This window comes from Protopterus annectens, chromosome 1.part0, assembly GCF_019279795.1.
Source record: "Protopterus annectens isolate FY-2018-M chromosome 1.part0, PAN1.0, whole genome shotgun sequence".
Classification (NCBI taxonomy): Eukaryota; Metazoa; Chordata; order Ceratodontiformes; family Protopteridae; genus Protopterus; species Protopterus annectens.
In genome coordinates this window covers 1,302,336,756-1,302,361,419 of record NC_056725.1, presented here as the reverse complement: position 1 = coordinate 1,302,361,419, position 24,664 = coordinate 1,302,336,756, and the positions used below count along the sequence as shown (strand labels likewise).

Sequence of the window (24,664 nt, the reverse complement as noted above, 5' to 3'; positions counted from 1 at the left end):
ATTTCTAAAATAGGAACACTTAGGTGCTTAGATTCCTAGACATAACAAGCAAAGTCAGGATATGCAAGACAAATGATACAGCTGTAATTGTAAGCATTTAACTAACCCTTCCTTTACTTGTTTCTCAAAATAAATAAATAAATAAACTTGACTGCACCTTCCTTGGCATGCAACCCAGAGAACAGAAGTGCATTTTGTGCGCACAATAATAATACTGATGCTCTCTTCTAACATGATTTAAAACCAACTGAAAGCTGCTTGTGGATTTTAATGTTTTGAGCCTGTTCTTTCACTGCTATAGATTTAAGTTTATTTCTGACTTGTTTCAAGCTTTGAGTTTTGGCTTCTGAATTTACCCTTATACAGATACTGTATCTATGCATACCATAAAATGACTCATATAATGCAATGCGCAGAACATGCACAATCATCTAAGAGGAAGAACCATTATTCACTTTATGTCTGTGGGGAATTAAAACTTGAACCTCTTCTAGTTAAAAAATAAGCATTTATATGAAACCCTTGGAAAGGCTTATTTGACATAATGACATTAGCTGAACCTTTAAAACATCTGAACTTGCTTTTAATTATATCAGACCATTATTTGTTTTCTGTTATGTTATTGTTGTGTCTTTCGGCTTTTCCTGGTTAGGGGTCGCCACAGCGGAACTCCGGTCCGCTAACGATTGGCAGTAGATTTTTACGTGCAGAGTTGCCAGCTCTGACGCACAACCTTCAACGAAGGTACGCCCATTCACGCATGTCTCCACACAGAAGATGCTCTAGCTGAGAATTGAACAGGACAATGTCATACTGTGAGGCGACAACGCTACCGCAGCACCACCACCTAAACTGCTAAATTCAATTATGCATAACTCCATTATGGAGAAACTGGCACATTGATGGCTGATTTCTCCTTTGTGAAGAACAGTTATATTGACATACCAGTCCTGTACTCATAGCAAGCATTGGATTGTTGGCTATATGGTTTAAAATGTAATTAGGTAAACAGTTGCACAGGCCCACCATAATATGCTGTAAAAGGCAGTTCTGAATGTGATAACTCCATCTATCTTGTTGACATGCCATATATGTAACTTGCATGGTATCTCAGATATAAACAAAGAAAAAATCTCTACCCTGACTTACTTAACCATAGGATTTGCATTATGTTTATTTGCTCATGTAACTGTAAAATGACGGAATGCTGGATTTTTGGGGTTCAAATCCCAAATCTCTACCCTGACTTACTTAACCATAGGATTTGTATTATGTTTATTTGCTCATGTAACTGTAAAATGACGGAATGCTGGAGTTTTGGGGTTCAAATCCCAAATGAGAGCTAATATTTTCCTTTCACTTCTGTGATTCGAACAATGCCTGAGCAGAAGGTCTTCTTGGCATTTGTATATGTTTGTTTGTGACCACCATACTCAGCGTTTCCATATGGAAACCTCAGTATCATTTATGCACAGCCTCTTTTGGTCCAGGGTAAGTGACAGCTCCTCTCTGTTGTTATGTGAGATACCATGCAAGTAAAATATATGGCATATCAGCAAGACAGATAAAGTTATTACCTTCAGAACTGCCACTGTCACTTATTACAGAGGTATGAATACTTGCTACTAATAGTATACTTGACATGCAATATTACCCAGGAATGTTATGCTCTGTTATAAACAAAGTATAAAAATATTCTTTCTTACCATATTAAAGTTATTATTGGAATACTGTCAAATAATTAGAGCAACATTTACAGTTTTACAAGTTAAACCTGGATCACACATAGCTGTTATTCTTTAAGTGCAAGTTTATATGCTATGCCTCCTTTAAAAATGACAGTCTGCTTTATAATAAACATCGCCTACAAATAGTGCTTACTGAATCATTAAATATTTCTTTAAATATAATAGCTTTTAATGGTTAACATACTCTGAAATGTTTTGTTGTTTTTTTGGTGGTTTGGAAGGGTTTGAGGGATTGATGTCTACTTTAGAGGTAACATGTATTCACTCATGAACCTTTTCATTTGAATTGTAGATTATAAACTGTTCATTTGCAAGCCCTTGTCATAAGGACCATCTTGAAGCAGCTTAATTAGAGTCATGACCACTTTTGTGATAATGCAGGAGTTCTGAAAATTTTAAGAATTGTCCAAGTTACTTCTTCCTGTCTAAAAGTAAATAATCATAATATTGTGAATCTTATGCTAAGATGTCTATGAATCCAAGTTAGATAATACTTAAAAGACAGTGAATTGCATTCTAAACCACTGTCATGTATTAAATAGTTCTGAATGCTTGCAGTATACCAAAAGGGTAGTTTATATACTAGCCTATAGAAAAATACTTCTGATAAAAAATGGGATTGCGTTTTTCTGTTAGTGTCTCTTTTTAATAATAACAAAACTTAATATCTCAGAACAATTTATTATGGAAAGTTTGAATCTTAAAAAGGGAAGCTTTTTCAAATGTTTGTTCAGATTCTATTAGAAATGAGTTAATTAAGTCAAAATAAGTGAGGACGCCATACCAATATTATTTAAATAAAGATTAAATAAAATTACACAGAGCTAACCATGTACAAGGGGAGTAATTTATGAAGCAGTCGCTCTGACCTACTGCACCAGTTGTGCAAGTCACAATAAAACACTAGACATCCTTTATGTTGGGCGCAAATGCATGCAATAGCTTCATCTCACTATAACATGCAGTTGCACCTCATTATAACAGTAAAAATCCGAGGTAATAAATAAAAATACATGAACAATAATATTCTCCTATAACAGATATGTACAGTAGATCATAAACCAACACTTGATGGTTTCAGATCAGCTCTGAGGTATCCTGTCTACAGTTTGTACAAATGTATAACTAGCTAGCCCCCTTGGGATGGCAAGTATTTTCCTATCTATAATATATTTCTTTCTTCCAACAAACAGTGAAAATTAGAAGTAAAATAAAATATAAATCAAAATAAATATTCTCCTGTCAAACAGTCAATTGTTAGTGCTTGTTCCTAAACCACAAATATTTTATTTGTTACCTAAGATCCATAAGGAGTTATAGAATCCCCTTGGGAGACCGATTTTTCAGGTGATACCATTGAGTTTTTACTGGTTACTTTACACATGAATATTGATGAGCATGGTTACTTATGCACCATGGATGTTCAGTTCTTATATATGTCAGTTTCTCGTGATGGTGGATTATAAGCTTTGCAATATTGGCTTAATATTGTCAATATTTAACCATGTTAATTTAATAATTTTTTATGCAAATTGCAGAATTTGTTTTAACTCAAAATGTTTTCTTTTATAAAGGTTAGTGTTATTTACAACTAAAGGGAACTGCAATGGGGGCAGCTTTTGCCCCCCATTTATGCCGACCTGATTAAGGGATATTTCAAACTGATTTATATTTATGATACATCAAGTAATCATTTTCTAACATCAGTTGATATTTAACAGCATTTCTGGATGATATTTCACTAGTTTGGAAGGGAAAATATGATCAACTATTAATTTTTTGTCAATATTTAAATAATCAGTTTGGTATTTAGTTTACTGTTTCAGCTTATTATTTGGATGTTATAGTTACTAAAACGTTAGATGGAACATTGCATTCTGATATATGGAGGAAGCCCTTTTGCAAAAACACATTCAAGATGATAGTTGTCACCTTAAGAATACTGTAACAATATTCCAATTGGGCAATTAGTTAGGGCCAGACATTTTTGTGATTCTGTGTTTTGTTATCAGAAAACCTCAGATGAGATTTTTTCATAGATTTTGTGATGGGGATATCCCCCTCACCATTTGCTGAATGCCAAACATGAGGTTGTTATTCTGTCAAGAACCAACCTGTTACAATACAATGATTCTGATAACCAGAATGAGGAAAAACAATCTAAGATTTATGATAACTTTTGGGACTAATATACATAAAATTATTGCTACCATTACCAAACATTTGCATATGATCTATCTTGGGTGAATTTGTAAATTTAGTTACTGAAGTAAGATAGCTTGAAATATTTTCTTTGTATAAACATATTGGTTTGTGTCAATCTAGTTAGAGTAAATTTAGTGGTTCTAGATATTGTGTCAGTTGCAAATGTTGTCCTTATGTAGTACATACCACCGCCTGACTTCTACAAATATTGTTAAGATGTATAACATCAGTTAGCTTATTAAATGTAACATAACTAATGTCATTTATATAGTGGAGTGCCTTTGCCAGAGATTTTATGTTGGGTAGACTAAGCGGATGTTTAAGCAATGTATCAGTAAGCATCTGCATGCTGTCCAATGAAGAAGATGGATAATACCTTATACAGACATCCCATTAAACATACAGCTGCTCGGTTTATCTTTATTAGCATCGATGGCACCCTGAATCATATACCTGAGTTGCCTAACACTAAAGAATGGAGATGAATCATTTTGGTTGTCTATTCCCACCAGGTTAAAACATTACATATTAAGCATGACTCTGTGTTTTTCATTTGGATTTCATATTTGGCTAATAATATTTATATTTTTATATATTTTATATATTATATTTTATATGGCTGTATACTATTTAAAATTAAGCACATGATGTATGAAATGGTATTAAGTTGATCATGCAATTTTGGTTTCAAGATGAGGAGGCTAGTGATTATGGGTGAAACTGGTCCTATGCTTTTAATGCTTTTTAATAAAAGTTTGTTTTCATTTCTGCTGGCATCGTTTATGCTTTGGACGTCTGTACCATGCATAGTGGTTCTTGGGATCCATGAGTTTTACTATGGGAATCTTTGGTTTTGTTAATAAACAAGCTATATACAGGATTGTAATACTTCTGATATATTTGTCAAAACACTTGACAATAAAACTCTAGTCAAACTAGACTGCAGTCATTAGAAGAAGTGTAGTTTCTGCTTCTTCCTGAATTCAAACTTCTTGTTTCAATCTTTTTCTAAGCAGTTGTTCCTAAATGTGTCTTGCCAGCATTCCAGCCCTGATGGTAAAAAAAAAAAATAGAATTGATCCAACAATGTCAGTTTGCATCCAATCCATTAATGACCCCCATGACCAGCAACTGTCATTGCCAAAGTTTACCAGTCATCTAGGAAACAGAAGTAGATTGCTAAGCCTTTCTTAGACACACACAGATACACACACAGGCACACACAGGCGCACACATACACACCACACACACACCACACACACACACAGGCACACACACACACACACACACACACACACACACACACACACACGCACACGCACACATGCACACACACACACACACACACACACACACACACACACACACACACACACACACACACACACACACACACACACACACACGCGCGCGCACACACACACTCATCCACACATAAAATATACACACAGACAACCATGGGCAATTTAGAGTCACCAGTCCACACACATACCACATGTCTTTCTGATGTGGGAAAAAACAGTGTACCAGGAAAACCCTACACAAACTCAGGGTATACATATAAACTCTACAGAAAAGGTATTTCAACCAAGAATTGAATCAAAGGACATCTTGCTCTGAGATGACAATACTATTCACTGTGCCAATGTGCTGTCCAAAGAAATGGGATATACAGCTGTAAATGATACAAATCTAAGTACAGGAAGTTGTATGTCACATGGAACGTATTGCTTCTAGAGATTTCTTTCTGAAATACAACAGAAAATTAAAGCAAAGGAAAGTGTTTCCAGGAAAGATTTGATAATATTATGGAACATGAATCTGAAATACTCTGGGGAACGAACTAGTTTAACAAAACAAGAGTCTTACTGATCTGGTGAGAGGGTCTGCCTCACCTACATAGGGTCTATATCAGTTCATCGAAACGTCTGACGTTCGAACACCACATGTTTGAACTTCAAACCATGAATTGCAAAAACATTGAAGTCTTAAAACAGCGATTTTTTTCCCAGGGGAAAAAAAAAATCGCTGTTCCAAGAAACACAAACGCAACACAAAACAACATCAATCCACACACATACACTCAAAATCCTACACTAAACTGTACATACACTACTACCTATCCACTTACCTTAACCCAAACCCTAACCCTAAGGTCCGTCACTATCGCACACTTATCTGACCCGTGCCCTAACCCTAACTCATCTATCCCGCCCTAACCCTAAAGTCTTTCACTATCGCACACCCACCTCACCTGCACCCTAATCCTAACTCACCTAACCCGCGCCCTAACCCTAACATCCACACAATCATACACTTACCTGAACCCGACCCGTAACTTCCCACCACAGTCCTGATACTCACAAAGCCACAGAAACAGCCCACCAAATTCTTTCCCTGGGAAAGAATTCAGTGGGCCGCGGCTTCGCAATTACCAGTGTTCGAACTTTACAGTTCGAACATCTGGTATTCGATATTCAGCTGTTTCGATGGACTGATATAAACCCCCTACATATGTGGCCATTTATAATGTGACTACTGTGGTGATCATTACTAAAAGGCCTGAAGAGGTCAGGCTGGTCATTGTTCTCCATTAAGCTATTACTGGACAGTTTCTAGTTCTTTGTGTACAGGTTGTAAATTGGTCAAGCATGTCATGTATAACAATTTTCAATCTAAGCCTTTCTGGAATGTTAGAAAAATTACTACTTGACTTCCCTGAAGGAACTGAGTTGCATACATTTTTTTATGCACTGAGCATCCTTGACAGGGTGCTTTACTCAAAAAGTAAGTAAGTAATAAGTAAATTAATAAATAAAAGCAACTACTGCAGATTCTTCACAGGACATTTAATAACATCATGTTTATTTGGCCTTTTCTTTTTCTTCAATTTTGGGGCTGCATTTCCCTTTCCAGTTATAGCTCTTGTATCACAACATTTTGTTTTCTGACTCACCACAGATCACACAGGGAAGAAGGTTCATCTGTAAAGGGACTCATTTAATATATATTACAAATAAAACTAAGAACCTTTGTTTTGTAATGTTTCTTGAATGTGAGTTGAAGAACATGAGTATAAAATTATTATTCTTATTCTGCCTGTGTTATTAACCTAAGCCCTGCTTGGAGCCATAGAAGGTGATCATTCCAACAGATGCACATTTACGCATTTTAGTTCACAGAGGTCACTTTAACAATCTTTCACATTTTCCATCTATTTAATTTGTTCACAAGCAGTTCCACTGCTAAGACACTGAAGACAAACATGCCTTAAAAATAATCTGTCTTATCTAAAATAAAATAAAATAATAGATTTCCATCAGTTTGTTTTTATGTATATTCCTCAATACTTTGAATTTTCCTAAAACAATCCATTCATTCTGGACTCTTCTCATTGCAATCTTCGTTAACAACTTTCCCTAACTATTCCTGCCATCCTTTCCTCTGCTACACATTTACTGTCATGTCCCAAACAGTTACACTTATGAAACTTCCTTGCCATGTTCTCTTCACTGCACTCAGCCACATTATCAGTATCCATAATCAACATTCTAGACACATCCCCTACTTCTTTCATTTACATTTCTTCCTTGCATTTCTCATCCAAATTATGCATGCTTCTCACTTTAACTGACAGTTAGATTTTTATGTGATAGTCTGTCATGTTATGACTCCATTCAGTTCCTTAATTTCTTCATCCACTGCAAATCATTAGTGGACCAGGGTTCCGCTGTGGTGACCCCTAACCAGGAAAAGCTGAAAGACAGACAAACAACCTTTTCCTTTTGGTTATAACATTTCTGCAAAACAACATTAGACTTATCTCTATTCTTCTGAGTGTTCACTTTCTATAATGATGTCTCACTTAAAGCCCTTCCACCATTGTTACCTGCAGTCATGTAATTTCAAGATAGATTTTTTTCCCCTTAAAGCAGTCTTGAATTAAGTCATTCTGTAAAGAGAGACACTGGGTTGCTTGCTACATTCCTTTTCTCATACAAATGTGTGATACCATGTATATGACCAGTAAGAACTGTAAGATATCTTGATTTATGAAGACATGCAGCTATTAAAAAGTCATATCTTTATAGCTTATATTAGATTTAGTCCACTATTGTTGAAACATTTTCTGATTACTTCATGCCAGATAATGCTCTGAAGTTTTTGCATTTGAAACAATTTAAGTCTACATCCTAAACAATATATTCCTAAAAAAAGGTTTCACAAATCTGCAACTAAGGCTGAGTCATATAAACAAATTGTTCTGATTAAAAATATATATTTCATTTGTAACATTGACAATTGTTGTTCTCCCTTCATACTTATGCCAGTTCTTCAGTATTACCAAACTTCACTCCTACAGACTAATTAATACACCAGAACATCCCTCCTCTCTCACAACTCCAATAAATTAACCTTTATCCAGCTCTTTTCTATCTCACATATTTCTTGCATGCATAACTGATTATCTGGCAAAACAAAATATCACATGTAATCTTAAGCAATAATGTTGTACATTCCCCCTGCTTTAACAGATTTAACAGCATCAGCATTTGATTACATCATGTTTATTTGTTCCTCTTTTTCTACAATTTTAGGGCTGCATCTTCATTTTCACTTACAGTTCTTGTATCACAACAATTTGTCCTCTGCCTTACCTTCTTCGGTTTCAAATGTTTTTAATAAACTGTCGACACTTCTTACAGGACTGTTGAATGGCACTTGACTTATTTCCATAACTTGTCTTGTGTATGCTGTCATGAAGTGTCTTACTCTGTGGTGTAGAAAACACTGTTAATGTTAACATGCTTTCCTTCTGGTGTAACATCCTTTGTTTCCCTTCTGGTGTAACATACTTTGTTTCCTGTCTTTTTTCTGAGCAAAGTCCTTCTGTTTCTGTTCCATGAAATCAAACTGACCAAGTTCTGCTTTAGACTACATCTATTTGTTCCATTTTGCTTAAGTCAATTACTTAGCTGCTGTATAAACATCACAAGCTACCTTGAATCCACTAGACACAGGCACAGTAACTCTGAGAACTGCGATCATAGGTTCATATTGTAGTTACATAGAAGTCCAAGCTTAAAAATCAAGTGCAAAGTTTTTTTTACCATTTCTTTTTGTTATAATTATGCTGTCATATTATAAAGTGGGCTTTTGTATTCTAAAGCATAAAGTTTTTACTTTAGTTACTGCAGTGGACCTAAATTCTTTACGTTTAATAATTTTCTGTTTACATTATACTGAGCAGCTGTCCAGTGACTTCTTAATTCCATATTATCCAGCCCCGCCCTCTGATGATGCATTAATCTATTCATAGATTTTTACTAAACTAGCTGCCCTCATGGACCATTTTCAAGCCTAGCCAATTACCCCCCTGTGAGACTCAAACCCTGTATCTTGTGCTTCTAAGGTAGAACACTTTAACCATTACGCCACCCAGTTTGCATGTCTTCTGTAGTCTGCAACAGATTTTTGTTACAAAGTAACCCGAATGCAGCAGAATCAGTTACTCATTAATACAAAAAAGTCAGTAAGTAAACCCAACCCTATTCCAATGAAAGACATAAGATCAAACAGGAAAAGATTCTTTTCATGGTGTGTAAAGCTTTGCATACAGTGTAATAAAACAGACATAAAAACTAATTATTGTCTACCATTGCATTTTAGGGAGAAAACTACTAATGTGTGAATCATCTCAATGACAGGGTTACTGCACAGTGTGTTTACATTATACCACAAGGAATTAGTGCTGAAAAGAAAACCTTTGGAATAATGTCCACATCTGTGAAAATGAAGATGTAAGTGCTCATTCCATAGAAGACAACTGTTTAGTACAGTGCGATCGAGAGTGTCTAATACTGAAGTGCCATTAGCTTTTAAATGTGTTCATTTCATACAGGAAGACTTTATTTTGCCTTCTGTCCATACCTCTCAGCTATCCCTGATTTTATTTCATAGGCTTGCCATGTCCCTCAAAAAGGTTTTAAATTTCTGGTAAATCACTGAGAACTGCAGTCAGTCACTAATGCCAGACGGAGGTTCATGCTTTCCTACTGTCCAGAAAATGTGCATTAATGCAAGACTTGTTGGTTGTTCTATTAACCTTTTTAAGTGAATTAGAGACACATTTAAAAACTGTGATTTACTCCTTCACCTCCCATTATTTTTGGGTTTGTCCAGAATTCTTAATCAAAGAAGATGAGAGGTATGATGCTCTCTGTTCAACATTGCTAAGTGTTTTTACCAACTTTCAAAGTTGGCAAAGCTCCTCACTCTTTTATGCTTTCTCTTTCTTTCATTTTTCTGTAATTGTTATTCTGGAGAAATTCAGAATGTGCGTGATTCATAGATCCCTAGGTTTTTTTCCCTAAAAGTGATCAATCAAGGCAATAGTAGACAATTTATTAATTTTACCACTGTTTTATTACACTGTTTGCCAAGCACTATACACCTTACTAAGAACCGTATCCTGTTCCAGCTTACTTTTCTAACTTTTCGTTTGAATATAGCTGTTTAATTAGTGATTTATTGTTTGACTGAATACTGATTGTGCTGCGGTTACTTTGCAGACTACAGAACACGTGCCAACCCCCTACAGAACTGTTTCTCTCCTCTAATGCATCATCATTGGTAGGTGGGGCTGGATGACATGGAATCAGGAAGTTCATACCTCACAACTGTACAGATTTTCGCAGAATGCCCATGTTTTTGCTTCATATTTTTTGCCTGTTACTCATACAATTGCGTTTTTCTGGCAAATCATTGCCAAATCTTTGAGGACTGAAGCCAGAAAATAATGACAGAAATTTGACATTCAGACTTCATATCCTTCATAAAATTCATGCTAATACAAAACCTGTTATTCTATCAACTTCCTAAGTTTGTAAGAACAATATTTAAAAATTGTCACTATTTTTGGGCCTTTGTCCCCCCATTACTCATGGCGTTATCCAGATTTCTTGCTCTAAGCGGTTGCCGGGTATGTCAGGAAGTAACTGGACAGTTACTCAGCATACAGTAAGTAGAAACACCAGTTTATTAAACTTAATTAACGCAGGTCCACTGAAATAAGTAAAGTAAAAAATAAACATTTTAGAATAAGAAAGTCCACTTTACAAAATGAGAGCATAATTATAACAGAAAGAAATGAAAAAAAAAACTTTGCACTCGATCGTTAACAGTTAGAACAATGTAGAAAGAACGTAAGAAGTACAAAGAAGAGACGAGAAGCAGGATTCAATACAAGGAGGCACGTAGAAAGGTGAAAAGGATGTGAGAGCAATAAAAGTACAAGTATAAAGATAACTGGCAGACAATATCAAAAGGAGTAATGTTATTTGTTTAAAGTAAACAGCAGAAAGGAAAAAGGGAGGATCACACTTGGACAGGATAAGTAAAGATTGCAGTTTCATTAAAGAATGGCAAAAAGTGGAGATATTGAAAGAATACTATCTGTTAGTTATCACAAAAGAAAGAGAGAGGAGGATATCATGTTGTGATGGTAGGCCAAAGTGTGGAGATCAGTGGCCAGCACTACAGCAGGAATAATCTGGATAAAGAGCTAGCTAACATTATGCAGGATAAGGTCAGATAGGGCGCCCATCCATGATCCTCTTCGATATGGTAACTGTGCTATCAATCACATGACATAGCTAGTTATCAGATCACTAACCAGCACAGAAGTGCCTAGGGGCTGGAATATGGCTAAAGCAAAGAAAAACCTAGGAAACTACATCCCTGATTGCATAGGAGGGAGACTGATGGAAAGAATTCTGTGAAGTTGGTTATTGACTTTCCTAGAAAACAAGAAGCTCCTGCAGAACAAACAATGTAGGTTCATGGTATAAGGAAATGTCACTCAAATTGCATCCTGATTTGTGACTGTATATGGCAGATTGTGGCAGGACACTATCAGTAGACATAGAGAACATGAACTCCAGTGAGGCCTTTGACTCATGTACATGTGGCGGCCAAGAAAACTTTAGGAGATAAGGGCAGGACCAGGAATGATGGCCTGTAATTCAGCATGACTTGAAGGATGCAGAGGGTTGTGCTGATGAGAACAATGACAGGAATAAGGAAGCAACTAATGGCATTCCACAAGGGATGCTCCTTGGCCCAGTGGTTTTCAATATGTTCATTCCAGGTATATCTGGCACAAAACAACATAATAGTACAGTATCATCTTCCCCACTGACACAAAGACTGGTGCAGCAAAAGAAGATGCACAGAGAACACCTAAAATGGCTGACCAAGTTGATAGGAAGATGGCAGTTCAGGTTCAGGCAGCTAAATCTTTGGACTACAAATACCCTAGTGCAAAGTATAAGCATGGGGAGTGGAACTCTTAGTGATAGAGCTTGAACAGGAACTGGGATCATTTATTACAACTGGACTAGCCCACCGGGAAGAGAGTGAGAGGATAGTGGCAGTATAGAACATAATGCAGAGTATCCCTTTATGTGGATATTAGTGCTCTCACTCTAACTGGCCCTGTGCAGGGCACACTTTGCATACTATATTGCAGTTCTGGAGGACGTAAAAAGACAGTATTATCATGATACTGCAGGCAGAAAGCTGTATGGGATGGAGAGCAAAGAGTAAGTCCAAAGTCTGTATTAGCTAGAACACTGTTCAAAAGGGAAAATATGAACATAAATAAAAAAATATGAGTAATAAATGGCAAAGAGTGATTTCTTTCTTTTTTACAGGACATCACTGATTAGCAGTCTTACTGCCATTTGTTAAAAACTCCTTGCTCATTCTAATATTGCATATTATTGGCTGGTACATCATTTAGTAAAATAAGCCAGACCCAAAAAGATTTCTAGTCAATATGGGTGTTAAATGAAATTATGGAAAATGGTATGATATTCCTGAATAAGTCAAAAATGTTGATATGATTGAATAGTCTGAAAATTTCTATTTAGCAGTTTTACCTTACCACGTTTATATAAGCCATGGTGCTACAGCGGTAGCGTTGTTGCCTCCCAGCAAGAGGTTTTTCTGTTCGATTCTGGCCTGAAGTGCTTTCTGTGTGAAGTCTGCATCTCCTCCCTGTGGTCGAGTAGCCTCCAAAAGACATATGTGAATGGGCATGCCTTCACTGAAGGTTGGGCATTGGGCTGGCAACTTGGCACCATAAAAATCTACTGTCAATCATTATTGGACCGGAGTTCCGCTGTGGTGACACCTAACCGGGAAAAGACAAACAAACCTTACCAGGTTTATGAAAGCAGCCTACTCTATCTATCAGTAAGACCTTTGCCTACAGTTTTCTTAATTTAGAGAAATTCTTTAGACATCTCTTTGATTATAAAACTTTTATTGTTTGTGTCTTTGTGATATTTTTTCTACTTCACAGTAGAAAAAACAGATGTTGTTCTTTCGCATTTAGTGGCAGCCACATATTTTGGTATTGAAATGAAGCTAGAAGTGAGAACAGTCTCTGTTTTTATGTACAGCATAACAACTTTATGTTTCTTGAACATGAGTAAGTTGCTTGCTCACTAATGGTCTCAGGCATTATATCTTCATGTAGAGCTAATAGTAGTTGGTGAAGTGAGGATTGTAGAAAATATGCTTTCTTTTAAGAAAGGTTATCAAGTCTGCTTGTCAAATTAATTAGCCAAGGTATGCCATATAATTGTACCCATCTATATATAAATATAACTCACTTTTAATATTAGTGGTAATCATTATAAAATGTCATCACTTGTGTCCTTAGGGGATCAGGAAGAATACAAGTAGCTACAACTGTTAGAGATTTTGTGAGACTGTTTACTTTGGTAGGTGTAAGTAAGTGAAATTTTGAAAGGAGGATATATTATAAATCAGCACATATTATAGCATACCACCTGACCCTTTATGAATTCTGTCCTGCATTACTATAGAATATGTTGGTGCAACAAGTTTATAACATTTGATGTGAGGAAACAGATGTGTCTGACAGCTGCAATATTGCAATGACAGTCAGATCAGCTGAGAGAGATTTCATTTTCATTGTGAATGCTTGGAGATTACTCCAAGCAATGTTCCTGTCCCTTGTGGGTTGCCATACAAGATCCTAAACAACAAACAGACCATGACTGACTACAGCTGAGGCAGGATTTGGATGAACACCCCCATCTGTAAACACATTATTTTCACAGTACTTCTTATACACTGAGTTTACAGGATAAGGATGTGCTTGTTGACATACAAATATTTTATACCTTCAAGGAGCCTGCTTGAGGTTTTAAAATAAACGTGGGTATGTAATAGGTTAGTTTTTATTATTTGTTACTTGGCCATGGAAAGAAGGCAGAAATACAAATTTTCTTTGACAAAAAGCACGTTCTTTTTCCTGTTCAAGGCTACAGCAAGGTGTGTTATGACAAGAGAATAAGAAGTTAGATATGATAGCATTATGCAGAGTTGCAGCATAATGCTTAGCACAGTGATACATTTTATTGTACTGTGACTGAGTGCTATGGTGCAGCACATATTTGTTCTTGGTGGACAGGGGCAAGGGAGGGATGATGGGGCAGGCAGATGGGGTACTACTGTCTGCCGCTGCATCTCCACTCAAATACAGAAGACATACACAGCTCCAGTAATCTGTAATACAGTTGTACTATGACACCTTCAATCTGTGCAACATTAGAAGGAGCTAAGATGAACTTATAAAATTACATTAAGCGGAATTACTTAGCCTATAGCCCTGGTAGTATTAACACATTACTGGAAATAATAAATGCTTCTAATCAAGAATGGCATTAATTGTTAGTAATTCTTACTCTACACTACAAACCTGCAATGAACATAATGCTGAGAAAGGAATGCTACAATGCTAATGAAAAATTGTATATCTAGAGAATGTTTAAGAATGACAATTAAATGGATGTGCATTGTTTGAAGGAAAACAGATATTTGCCCTCCCTTTGTACAAAAATAGAATGCAAAGAAGAACACTTTATTATAAGATATGTTAATACAGAAAATCTGTACAAGTTATTATAATGTGTTTTATGCACGTCTTTGATGAGCACAAGCAAAAAAGGTGGTCAGACACTGATGTAGTCAATAGTATGTGAGAGGGCGGACAGACATTATCATATTAGTTTACAAGTACTTAAGGAAATGACAAAACATCAATAGATCTTACATTTTAGTTTTAGTTTCATTCTGATACATTTAACAGCACTGTTTATTTAATATGGGATAGTAGAGCATTCGTTAAGATTAGCGGAGTTCATACCTGCATGTTGTTATATGTGGCCAGTAAGTTTGTTAAAAAGATGCAGCAGTCAGAAGTGGCAGTAAAACATACAGTAAATTAAAAATACAGTCATCAGCCATTAATAATACTATAAACCATCAATGATACCTAAAATTTAAATGACCGAATAATTAGAAAAAGTAAAGGTCTATGACATACAAACTGATGTCATATAGATATGTGCAAAGCATATAAATGTGGATGTGCCTTGAACTAAAATGCTTCATTTGATAGATATTCACCCTGTTAAAAAATGGGAGAATAAAAAGCAGAATAAATTAATTAATTAGAGCAATTTCAGAAAAAATGATCTTTCAAAGAATATTGTGAAAACCATGGCATGCTATAATATCTTTATATGTGATCATTTTTGAGTACTCGGCTTAAAAATTATATCATATTAACATAGAAAATGAATGATAAAGTAAGGTGAGACAAAATGAGTCTGTTACATATTAATGTAAATATATACAGTATATATAGTTTGCAAATGCAATGGACAAGGTTATATTTTATCCTGTTTTTAATGGCTTCTCTTTTTCAGTTTGATATTGCAAAAAGATACATATGATATGAATGTACATCTAACTGTATTCCTCTGTGTTTTATTCAGATCTATATCTTGCCTCTTTAAGATAATCTGGTACAAACTGCATTCCCCTCCCCATACCTTTGCAGAATGTCATTGCGGTAACAGTCATCTTCCCTAGAAGCAAAGATTATTTGCTAGGAGAGACTGCAAACATGTTTCATTATCTGTAACAGGCTGTCAGACTGACAGCACAAATCAGTCTGACTGTGAATTTTAAGCTCTGTGCACTTCCATGATAAATGCCTACATCTTGTCTGATTAAGTAACTAGATCTTGACTGACTAAAGTAAACACAACATTAAGATGAATAGCTGCTGTTGGTAGTAACAAAACAGTATTAATCTGAAAGTGGCAACTTTTATTTGTATTGTCTATATTCAATATACTCATTATGTATGGGCATGCTTTTTACTGAATAATTTATAGGTTTAGCTTATTTATTTGCTTACTTTTTCTTTAGTAGAAGGGTGAACTAAACCTTTCATATAATGTTCAGTGATGACTAAAGTCAGAACAGCAAGGGTAAATGCTTAATAGACAGGCATAGGTCAATATAAGCAGCTAACTGACATTTTTTAAGTGGTAGGGAACTGTAGTTTCCAAAGAAAACTCATGCAGACATGGAAAGAGCATATAACCTCCAAATGGATAAAAACTAGGAGTTACTATTCAAGTTTGTAAGAAGGAAGCATTACCTTATTTGTTTTTTAGCACTATTAAACTTCAAGTAACTTAAGCAAAATGAATATTAAATCTAGCAGATACCTTAGATGAATTTACATTCATTTACATTTAAAAACACTGCCATAAAGATACCTACAAGCTTTTTATTACAACTTGGTCAAACCATTAATTATGTGAATATAGTCGTATCATTGTGACTTGAACCCCTCTTTACCAAACCAGCTAGAAAAAAGTAAATGACTTGTAGGGTCTGACATAGTGAGCAAACAGAGCTCTCTTTTACCAAAGTATTTGTAGTGCCATTAAGATGACACATTGTTTTCACCACCAGTCAGCTCCAGAGAAAGGGAAACAGTAAACAAATAAACTAGATTTAGCAGTTATTACTAATTACCATGGTAGGGAAGACATTTTTTTTTCTCTATGCTTTTCTGAGTGACTCACCAGCTGCAGTCATAGGTTCATAGGTAGGTACTAAGCTATCAACCCAAGGGCCTAAGTAAGACTTGCCAACAAGGTTCCCTGGCTTACGCCACCCAAGAAAGTTAATTTCCTGTGCCCCTGTTGAGCAGAGCCACTGAAGTGATCCCTAGGGTGTATTTCCTATTTCCCATCCACTCATCAAGATTTTTCTTGAAGAGTGCTAATGAGGGACTTTGCTTGACATAGATGGGTAGCTTGTTCCAGAGTGAAAACAGATGCTAGGGGCACCCAGATTTGAACTGGGGACCTCTTGATCTGCAGTCAAATGCTCTACCATTGAACTATACCCCCTCACTTCTGACATCTTATTTAAAGTGTACAGATCATCAGCAGTGATGTTCAAATTGTATCAGGAAAAAGGTATTATCTGACATTTAGTGTAAAATATTTTGCCAAAAATTTATCTCATCTACCACTTCATAATGTTAACATAGTTGAGGGTTAACAGGAGATGAATTGCTATCTAGTAATGATATAGTAATTAGTACACTAGCAAAGCAACAGACATTCCCCATTGAGTTTATTAAACAAAAATGAGGACATCAACTATTTGCTTTCTTTATCAGCCAGCTTGTTATTCATTTAGTAATTGAGAGATTGCCTTTTTTGTTTTATTTATGAATTAAAAATAATAAGAGAGCACAGAATATGGAATGAAATGCTTCTGGAGTTCAAGGAACAGACTCTGAACTGACATACCACTGCTCAGTGTTAACTAGCTGTTTGAAACACTTAGTCTTGCTGTTTCAATATGCTAGTTTTGTGTGAAGTTGTTAACCCATGCTGAATGCTTGTTATTTATCTACTTACTGATTAATGATTTTTGTCCTCCTCATTCTGATCATAAAGATCCTTCTTCATTGATCTAACCCTTTTATTCCTGCTCTATCTGGCTTAGTCATATTGCCAGAAGGAGAGAAGAGTAGACCATCATTCATGAGTTGATTGGATCTTTTGTTATGCTTACTGACAGTCCCAACCCATATCAGACATTCAAAGAAACATGAATTTTCTGATGGCCTGCCTGGATGTCCTCTGTACTTTTGTAGCAGGGCTGGAGTCCCCAATCTCCTCAGTATGTTGTAACTCTAACTAGGGAAGACTCTGAACATAGCCTGAGTGCACATGATTCAGCATTACTTTATTAAGTTAGGTAGATGTGTAGGTAGATCATAAGAAAATTATATTAAACTCTACAGGCAAATAGATGGGCAGATAGACACACAGATGCACAAGAACATATAGCTAGATTAGATAGAGGGATAGATAGATAGATAGATAGATAGATAGATAGATAGATAGATAGATAGATAGAGAGATAGTTGGCTAGAACATTCAATTTATTTCCTTATTCTAATTACAAAGGGTGGAGCTATTATTCCACTTACACCCCTTCTTAAATATTTTAAACATTGAGAGTAAAAACACCTCCTAAAATTAGAGAATTACACCCGTTACTGACAACCTAACCACAAGAATATCTCAAAATTGTTGCAGATGCTATCATGTAGCCAATATCTGTACTCATAAACTTATCAGTTACAGAAAGCTACATCCCCTTCATCTGGAAAGAATCCCACACCATATCTCAGCATAAAAAAGTACATCCACTGACCTGTCCAATCACCAACCTATAGCCATTCTTTCTCCACTTTCCAAAATACTAGAAGAATGCATTAATTCCTAACTCCTGTCCCACCATCATGGAGAGAGTCCCCTCTCCAACACTCCGCACAGTTTCCGACCTCACCGCAGCACCACTTCCGCTTTACTCATTTTTACAGAAATCATACACCCTAATAGAAATACTGACTACCTAATATCCTTCCTCTTCTTAGACAAGTCAAAAATATTTGATACAGTTTCATACATCCTTCATGAACTATTTTGAGCTTGGTATGCACTTTTTCATCTGTATTTTACTGTTTTACTGCATTAATTTGTGCCTTTTGACTGTTTTTACTGTTTGTGCTTGCTTATTATCTGCACTTGTTTTACAGTGAAATATTGTTTAGATTAGATCCAGACTTGCTGAATCTAGCCTGTTTTCTGTTCTTAAATCCAGCCATCTTACATTAAGAAGGGCTCCTCTGCACCCTTGTGGCAGAAAAGTGTGGCTATAACCTTTTCTGAGCTGGGGATTGCTGGAGGAAGGATCATTGTGTGGTTTCTTATCGGCAGATTAGTTTAAAACTGTTTTACCTGAATACAAGACTTGTATTTGCCGATAGCTATGCACTGTACAACTGGGCTTGGCAGTGCCTTGTACAGATGTAAACACCTAGAAATGCTTTTTTTCCCCCTAGACTTCAGTCAGTAAAACCCTCTTAGACTTTCCTGCTGCTCTTCAGGCAACTCAGCTGCACACTTCTGCACTGTAGGTAACTCATCTGAGCACTGAGAAGGGTCACCCCACTTTTCAGCCCTGATCTATAGAATAAGTCCAGAAGTCCCAGAGCAATAGCTGATCTAATTTGCTGCTACTATGGACAGTCAGTTTCCCAACAATTCTCCAACCAGCCTGATTGACATGGGCATCCTAAGGCAATGTAGCAACTGCCTCATATATACTGACAACTGCCTGCTCTTAAAACAAACAAATACGGTATGTGAGACATATTAGTATACCATGAAACTTGAATCAGTCCTCATGTAACAATAAACAAGACAAACAGGTTGTCAGCAAACACATCTCTCCACTCACACAAGATAAAGTCATGACACATAAACCCACATACACAGATGTACTCACTAAGAGCCTACCAAACACCAGAGACTTCCCAAGTGCAAACAACCCACACTTACTGATACATGAACAGAATCTACCATTACACATAACAACACATATATCAATGTCTCAGCGATTAAGTCCCTAAGACAAAACACCTCAAAACCAAATGTCCTGGTCATAGGCGACTCAGTAGTGAGATACACAGATGTCCCCCTCACCAGGTTGGACAAGGAGAAGTCATGATCAGCTGCCTTTCAGGTGGCAGGATCCATCAAGTCATGCATGCACTCAGGTCACTCAGCAACAGCGACCATTATGACCCTTTCATAGTACATGCTAGAGTGAATGACTTGAGATGTAACCCTCTGGACTATATGAAAAGAGACATGATAGAACTCACAGATTATGTATTCCAGGAAGGTATGACCCTAGCCTTAAGAAGCATTCTGCCTTCACCCAGGATGATGCCATAATACAGACAAAAAATAATTGACTTCAACAATTGGTTTAGCTTTTGGTGTCATTCTAAGGGGATCCAGTATCTGACAGCCTGGGAAGACATGGTCAACAGACCATAGTTGGACCATCTAGTGGAACCACTTAGAACTCTCTTTAACCACAGCCTGAACACTGGTTTTGTGGTGGAGGAGTCGAGAACAGCAACAGTAATCCCCTTGCACAAAGGAGGTCCATCAACCAACCCTGGGAACTATAGACCTATTAGCCTCACCAGCCTTATCTGCAAGGCCATGGAAAGAATCATTAGACCTTGTCAACCAGGACATAGGGAACCTTCAAACTCTTGACCTGACCCAGTTTGGTTTTGTCAAGGATAGATCTTGCTTATTAAACCTGGTGGACTTCTTTGAGAATGTTACCAAAGCCCTGGATGAGGAAAAGCAGTACATACCACCTATCTTGATTGAGCCAAGGCGTTTGACACAATTCCCTACCCAGAGATCAATGAGAAACTCTCCAAACTGGGGATTAACCCATACATCACTAGATGAGTAGCAAATTGGCTCAACAATAGAATGCACAAAACCTATGCCAGTGCAAAATTTCCTCTAACTCTGTCCTGTTTTACATCCATGCTACAGGTATGAAGGAAACATCTCTCTCACACACACACACACACACACACACACACACACACACACACACACACACACACACACACACACACACACACACACACACACACACACACACACACACACACACACACACACACACACACACACACACACACACACTATAATGCTTGCAAATGCAGAACACCCGTGAAGAGATAAATGGCAGACTGAATAAATAAGCAAATAAGTGACTTGTAAACGGCAGCCGCAGATAAGTGACTTGCTTTCTGATAAATGGCAGCCTGTAGATGCACTTATAATGCTTGCAAAGCAAACACAAAATAAAGAGTCTCGGCAGCATAAGCAAAGCATTCCATTCTGCTTGTCAATAAACGGGCATAAAGGCAGCTTGTAGACACCCCCCTCCCCAATAAAACGAGCAATATGCTTTAAAACAACACTTGGGCAGCACAACACATGGACTTTGCAGCAGCAAGAGATAAAGAGAAAATAAGCTGTAAAATGGCCCGGCCCACCACAGACTTACCAGCCAACTACCAAGGCACAACAAGGAACGGACACAGAATTAAAATGCTTGCAGGAGTGAGTAGCATGGCATTTCCAGCATGCACAAAGAAAACGGTGCCAGCAGACTTACGTTATAATGCACACAGTACTACAGACTTATGAATGCACAACAATTACTACTTGATAAGTGAGTGAATGGCATTCCATTCTAATAAGCAAGCACATAAATGGCCAGCAGATGCACAAACAGCACAGCAGCCTTAAACTTAAAGTTATAATGCGCATGCTCAGCAGATAATTATGATCCAGCAGAATAGCAGATAAAACTTGGCCAGCCCAGCAGATAACATAGCAAAAATAAAGAGGAGCTTACAGGCGACTCTGCAAAGCTTATTCACATATGCTGCCATTACTGTTTCCCTCCGAGTCCACTACAACAGGCAGTAGCTGATGTAGGCTGGTGATGGTGGTGACATCAGCCATAAATTTAAAGTGGTAACAAAAAAGAAAAAAAAAAAATACTGCGAAATTCAAAAATTATGGGGGCCACTCAGGAATTCGTGGCACCCCAATATTTTGTCCTCAAAACCGGTAAATAGCGAGGAATTTGGTATGATTGAGAGGTATGGTGGTAGATAGTGATGGAGTAGTAGGTTGGCCTGGGTGTAATAGTGTTTTCATTCCAAACAAGACAAGTATTTCGTTTTGCCTGATCTGATTTTAGTTTAGAAAGGTGGTGTTTTGTCAGTAGACAGTACTTTCTAAGCTTTATCTGTTTAGCATGAATTGCCCAGTTTCTCTTGTGAGCCATGGGGTGAGACTGGATTTGATTTGTTTGGATCCGATGGGAGCTAGTTCATTTGGTATGTTAAGGAATGTGTCATTAAAGTGAGTTACAGCAGCATCTAGAGGGTAAATATTTTAGAATCTCACAGCTGCATTTGTTGAGGTAGCTAATGAAATTGTCATTATTGAAGGAGGAGAGCACATGTACATTATTATTGAGTATGTCTGCATGTGCATGCGATAGTAACAGAGTAAAGGGGAGAAAAGCAAACCCACATAGAACTGATTATACAGGCAAAGAGGGAGATTCACAAATGCAGTGGCTGGAAAGAGGAGTTAAGAAGGTGCAGGCTGCCTGCTAGAGTAGAGTAACTCATTAATTACATGGAAGGGGAGGGGAAAATTAAGGTGCATTGGGGCAGGGCAATGGAGGCTATTTTTGATTTTATTTCTGAGAAACAGCCAAAAAACAGACCACTAAGCACAGGACAAGCAGACAAGAGACAATATACTTGGTACCATTTTGAACAGAGCATGACTAAAATAACAGAATGGAGTAAATTCCCGTTACTCTTAGTTAAATGTCTGCAAGCTTTTGCAGAGCAGTCCAGTCATCCTTCAGGTGAAAAGGGCATTTTATCCTGGAGATGTTCCACTGATATTGATAAAACATCTTCATGAATGCTGAATTTGGTTTGTTAAGTGTCAAGAGTACAGTGCTTAAACAGAAAGCAGATTCCAGTTTATTTTCTGCCTAAAAATACTAAGGCACAAAACTGCACTGAATATGACCACTCTTTCAATGACTTTCCGATTAAAGACTAGCTCTATGATAGGTCTTAAATTTTCCCCTAGTTCTGGAGACAAAGACAATTTTTTTGAGGACTGGGGGTAATAGTTCCTCTTAAATCATAGATGGAAAAATTTTCAACACACACACACACACACACACGTGTGCGTGCATGCCCCATTACCTCTTACTTGTCCTTTAGTTTACAGAACGTCCCTGCTGCAACTCTTATTGTTTTCCTGTTCCTTGTAAAGCATAGATGATTACAGTCAATCAAATGCCAGTCATTAGAGTTTCATTGTTCTTTCTGTTCAAAAAATCAATTGTGATGCTACACTTGTTCCTGGATCTCTGTCATAATGTTGATTGCACAAGTGGTCATGTACCAACGTATCTCCCTAAAAATATTAAAGCTATTGAACATTGACAGCGGACATTGTCTGAAACTGCTGCAGAGTGCAGAGCAGGAAGTGGGGTTTTGCCCTTTCTATGTGGTGTGATCTCAGAGTTGGTATATCTAATTAGGGGTTGCAGGGCTTTGCTCTCTGTAAAAATGTGTTTTTATCTTCTGTTTTTTTCTCAATGTTCCTCAGCATCAATGTTTTCAGTGAGATATTTTGGTTGACCGCTATTTTTGTAGTCTGCATTATGACATGGATCCTCTGTTGCTATATTAGCTTATTAAATGACTTGGAGAATGACTTGGGGTGATATTTAAACTCTCCCTGTTGTCATCTAGTATTTCTCCTTGCTTTCTCTTGAAGACTTCATGATCATTGAGTGTTAGGGCACCCCCACGGACACACCTCACATCCCTTTCACCTGTCCTTGATTTTGTAGAATGTTCCAGATATATAACTAACTTTGTCTCTTGTAACTCACAGACCATTACAGTCAGTAATACTAGACTTTAGAGTTTTGTACTTCTCAGTATTTAGCAAATAAATTGAAAAGCAAGAGCTTTGCTGTGGTGCAGAGTACCAAGGCACTGTTAATGAGGTGCTTCCTGAGCAAAAGATGCGGACCTCAAGTTTGTTTTCCCCATTGCTATTTTTTTATTTTTAAGTCACTTGTGGTTTTATTTACAGAGTATCCGTGGTGTTTACTGTTAAAGCTACAGCTCGGTGGAGGTGATGAGTTGTTTTCTGTACCAAGGGTGCTAAGTTCAAAACTTGTCTCCTGTTCTTAGCTTTTTATATCAGTTAGGATAATATGAGTGCCCCTGGTGCTTAGTATTACCACCAAGTACAGCTTATGTCCTTTGTGCTGTGAAACCAAGAGTTCGATTAACTTTTTATTCCTTCGTGTCTAGTGGTCCCTCTACCCCATGTATCTTTCATGGTGAAAAATTGCTGTTCTTTTAACTTTTTAACCGAGTTAGAATACTAATTAAATTTCCTTGGTGTCTAGTTTCTCGCACAATATACTGCTGAATTTGCTCATTAGTCTAGAGGAGTTTGCAGGTATGGCTACTATCCTTCTCTATACACACACACACACACACACACACACACACACACACACACACACACACACACACACACACACACACACACACACACACACACACACACTTTACCCAATTTTACTCACAGACACACTCACCCATTTCCCCACAACAACATTCATACAGACGCACACCCCCACTATGTATCCATTAAATTCCTTGGCATTTATCTCTAATGCAATCTCAGAAGTAATGGGTGAGTGAAAACTTTTGGCTAGTTAATAAATTAATTGATTTTCTGAATTGCCACAAGCATTTGTAATTAACTAGC

The 24,664-nt window shown here is 37.0% G+C and overlaps 1 protein-coding gene and 1 non-coding gene across 2 annotated transcripts in view; both read right to left on the bottom strand.

Moving 5' to 3' along the window:
- Positions 1-24,664, bottom strand: part of CACNG2 (calcium voltage-gated channel auxiliary subunit gamma 2) — a 1,878,586-nt gene that overhangs the window by 508,168 nt on the left and 1,345,754 nt on the right. The window lies entirely within an intron of this gene.
- On the bottom strand, positions 17,195-17,266 carry TRNAC-GCA. Its single transcript has one exon. It is a non-coding gene; the product is annotated as a tRNA-Cys (tRNA).